We start from the raw sequence: 4960 nt of genomic DNA, 5'->3' as shown, positions 1-4960 counted from the left end.
GTGTGTGTGTGTGTGTGTGTGTGTGTGTGTGTGTAAAAGGCACACATTTGATGTAACTCTATAAATGCTGCCATGCTCAGCACACAAAAGTGATAAATGTATTTAAGAATTCAGAACTGGAAAACACTCAAGTAAATTTTTTTAACAAATTATTTATAGCAAGCTTAGTGTGAAAGKTTTTTTTTATTGCCACATATTAAAGTTTGAAAATTATATTTATACAGTATGTACTAAAGGTATTTTTTAATCTGTGCTTTTTTTTTTTTAGCAAAGATACCATCTTAAGGGCATTTTTGGTGCTAAATGTAAACCTGTGAAGTATTATTCTGTGTTGGGTTCTATTTATGTAGCCATTAATTGCGTTGTGACTGTGTGCCTGCACAAACCTGCCCTCTCATTTTCTGTGTGTTAAAGGTGCAGAGCTCACATCCTGGTAAGAAGAATTACCTCTTTCCTTTGGTCTCTGCTCAGGCCTCCTCTGCACGCCTGTTTTCCCTGCCCTATAATAACAGCCGTTATCAACACTGCAACTGCAAACACATCCAGCTCAGTACTCATGCCAAAAACACACCTGTACAGAGTTAAGTATGGCCGTGTCACTATTTAAAGAAATAGAAAGTGGGCTTTGAGAAATGACCACATACGTGGATAGTCTGGTTTTATAATGTCATATGTCAGCTGCTGCATGACAGTGGTTTATGGGCTCTCACCTTCTGATGTTTGATTACCTGGTTTATGACRAGACGATTTATAATCAAACATCTTGATTATAAACCAAAAGGTTTTCTGTTTTAGCTTTAGCTTTGAGGCAACAGACGTTAAGCTGCAGTTTAGCACATCAACGCCAAAGCTTTATTTAAAAGTGCAGAAATATAAACACATTTAAACCCTCTGAAATGTAAACACTGCACTCACAGCTAATAATATCATCACACTAATGCTCACACTGACGTGCATTTATGTCAAATTAAATGCATTTCTGGGTGATTTGTGCATGTTATATCAGATCAGTTGTCTTTGACTCCCTTCACAGCTTGGATCCAGCTGCGTTTAATGTTTTTGGCGGACTTGAGATAAAACTATGTCGACAAACTGGTGGAAAATAAGTACAATTCTTTGTAATATCGCCATGTCTGATCACAAAATACATGAGTGTTAATGTTGACATTTTTTAAAGAAAGTCAAACAACAGAAGTTACGTCTTTTTTGTGTGTGTGCTTTCCAGTACTCACTGATCATCCGAAAAACATGCATTTTGTAACTTTCCACCCATGTGGTGATGGTTTGATTTAACAACTAGCACATTTTATTAGAATTTCTTTTGTGCTCTTCCCATCATATGGCTTTGATTTGGTTTGGTAACCGACTGAGCTTGGCTAAATTTTTGGTAAAGAACTGTGGTCCCTGTGATCATCCATGAACACTCTGTGCACAGTGACATTATGGAGACGTACTGCAGGGGAGTCCTAGTGGCTGTGAATGGAACTGCACCTAAAGGCACCTCAGCTTTAGCCGGAAATCAGACTTAACATTATTTTTTTTCCTAAAGTCTAAAGCAAAACAGGAGATGTTTTATTTATAACTAAACTTATCAATTGTTTAATAGATTGCCAGATAAATTATTGGGAGTTGGAACTATTTTAAAGAATATAATCAGAATAAAATAAGACTTTGCCTTTAGTATAAGGAATTTGATTGGTATCAAAAGCTGCACAAAAACTAAAATATGAAACATGTTGCAACATTGGCAGTTTTAAATGTAAATAACTATATAATGCTAAAGCAGCATCAAATGATGCTTGAATTTTAATATAAATAAATGTTCATAAAATGAAATGATGCATGATTTTAGTGTTTTATTCAGAGTTTTTCAAAGTGGGGTCCACGAGGGGATTTAAAGTTTTGTCTCAATTCATTTTTGAATATAAAAAAGCAAAACACTTAAACATTTGTTGTTAAATATTTTAAATCTTTATCATTAAATCAAATCTGTTTTTCAATCCATCCATCCATCCATTTTCTTGCGCCTATCCGGGGTCGGGTCGCGGGGGCAGCAGCTTCAGAATGGAGGCCCAGACCTCCCTTTCCCCAGCCACTTCTTCCAGCTCCTCCGGGGGAACTCCAAGGCGTTCCCAGGCCAGCCGAGAGACATAGTCCCTCCAGCGTGTCCTGGGTCTTCCTCGGGGCCTCCTCCCGGTGGGACGTGCCCGGAACACCTCACCAGGGAGGCGTCCAGGAGGCATCCTTACCAGATGCCCGAGCCACCTCAACTGGCTCCTCTCGACGTGGAGGAGCAGCGGCTCTACTCTGAGTCCCTCCCGGATGACCGAGCTTCTCACCCTATCTCTAAGGGAGAGCCCAGCCACCCTGCGGAGGAAACCCATTTCGGCCGCTTGTATCCGGGACCTCGTTCTTTCGGTCATGACCCAAAGCTCATGACCATAGATGAGGGTAGGAACGTAGATCGACCGGTAAATCGAGAGCTTCRCTTTCTGACTCAGCTCTCTCTTCACCAYGACGGACCGGTACAGCGCCCGCTTTACAGCAGACGCTGCGCCAATCCGCCTGTCGATCTCCCGCTCCCTTCTTCCCCCATTCGTGAACAAGATCCCCAGATACTTAAACGCCTCCACTTGAGGCAGGACGACCCCCCTGACCCGGAGAAGGTACTCTACCCTTTTCCGGCTCAAGACCATGGCCTCGGATTTGGAGGCACTGAGCCTCATCCCGGCCGCTTCACACTCGGCCGCGAACCGCTCCAGCGAGAGGTGCAGATCTCGTTCCGATGAAGCCAACAGGACCACATCATCTGCAAAAAGCAGAGATGCGATCCTAAGGCCACCAAAATGGATCCCCTCAACACCTCGGCTGCGCCTAGAAATTCTGTCCATGAAAGTAATGAACAGAATCGGTGACAAAGGGCAGCCTTGGCGGAGTCCAACTCTCACTGGAAACGAGCCCGACTTACTGCCGGCAATGCGGACCAGATTCTGACACCGGTCGTACAAGGACCTGACAGCCCGTATCAAGTGGCCCGGTACCCCATACTCCCGGAGAACCCCCCACAAGGCCCCCCTTGGGACACGGTCGAACGCCTTCTCCAGGTCCACAAAACTGTTTTTCAATCATTATTTCAAAAATATTAGAATATTTACCATAATATAATAAAATGGTTTAAAAAAAGCTTTAGAGAAGTTTGATTACTTTTGTTCTGTTCTTATCAATAACAGTTTGTTGAACCTCAAAACAGATTTAATTTTACAAAATTGTCATCTGTTTCCACTCAACTGAATTGAATAAAGGAAACATGTTTACTTTGTATTGACTTAAATGTAAAATAAACATAAAGTAAATGTGTTATCTTTTACTCAGTTCAGTTGATTGGAAACAGTTGATATTTTTCATTTTGGACAGCAAACTTTGTTTCCCCACAACAAATCCTCTGTGGACATGGAGTGCTTTGACTGCTGTCTGCTGCAGGTAGGATGCTTACTTCTTATAATAGTTCCCTCAGCAAACAGAGATGAATGCACGCACCATTTCCTGTTTTTTTTTTTTTTTTTGGCAAACATCAGCCTTGTGCARCGTGCAGCATGCGTGACCATTAGGTGTTGGTGAACGTGCTCCTGCATCATTAACCCTGTGATATTTGCAAAGCAAACAAAGTGATGGCACATTTAGTCATAAAAGAACAAAGTCATTTCTAGGAATGTAAATACAGAGCCTGGATATCCAGCATGGTTGTATGTAAATGTGATTAATACATATCTGTGCAACAGTCACATTTGAAACATTATAGCTGAAAACTAGTTTTTGTTACATAACAGATGCACTTTTTCCATTTCTTTTTCCATTTCTTTTTCATTTTTAAAGAAATAATTTGCATGTTGTTCTTGAAATGAGCTTGTTAGCCAACATAGATATGATAAAGTATGTGTTTCAGTCAGCTTTAGTAGATAAACTAGTGATTCAAATGAAACCATTACCAAATGAAAAAAGTAAACTTTTTTATTCCCTCTCAGATATCAGAACTTGATTTGGAAACCAGATGTAGCTTGTTTTCAAACCACTTTTTGCAACAKAATGATTTCTTAATGTGCATTTTATTTGAAGGCAAGTCAACCATACCTTTGGTTAAACCACACTGGTCAAGCAACATCCAGGCTTTAAAACCAAGTTCACCAACAAGACTGTGTTTCAGTGATGGAAAGGAAAAGTTACTCAGACCATAAAATCCTCGTCTTTTTCTCACACAACTTTTTACAGAATTTGTTTCATCTTTTTGTTTTATTGTTTCTCCATCTTGTCTTACTTTGCCTTCAGCATTCCAAGATCAGTTTTGGTTAATTTGTGGTTTAATGGTTTAAAGAAGACATTTTTCTCTTTAGTTTTGCCATGTCTTACATGTGGCACGTGAATGCGCCGGAGACAAAGAAATGTATTGTGCTGAGGTCCTTGAATGGTGCTTGCTTGAAGCTGGCTCCCTTGGAGAGGAGGTGAAAGTGGATCTTCTGGTTAATATTTTTGTTCAAGGTAAAATGTGAGGAGCAGCACATTTAAAGTTAAGATGTCATAAAGACAAAGTCCATGCCGAAGCACAAAGGATAAGTTAATCCGATTAAAAGACCAAGATGCAAAAAACATCCTCTTGTACGTCAATTTAAAGTGGTTTTGGTCACATTATTTCTTTTGTTTCCTTTATGTAATAAAATTTTTTAATGCTTTCACTTCACAAATCTGACCGTTTTCTTCAGATTTGAAAACGATTCAAGAACATTTAAAGTGAGGTTCTTTAAAAAAATTATGAACAATCAATATCTTACTTGTTTTTTTAAGAAGGAAAAGAAAGAGATGAAAAAAGTGAAATGTAATGGGAAAGAGTGAAAGATAGAAGATAACTGAAATATATAATGAGAAAACACAAGACTGCACACCCGACATATTTGCTGCACTATATACA

This window comes from Austrofundulus limnaeus, unplaced genomic scaffold (assembly GCF_001266775.1).
Source record: "Austrofundulus limnaeus strain Quisiro unplaced genomic scaffold, Austrofundulus_limnaeus-1.0 Scaffold86, whole genome shotgun sequence".
Taxonomy (NCBI): Eukaryota; Metazoa; Chordata; class Actinopteri; order Cyprinodontiformes; family Rivulidae; genus Austrofundulus; species Austrofundulus limnaeus.
Note: the sequence above shows the minus strand (reverse complement) of the source record.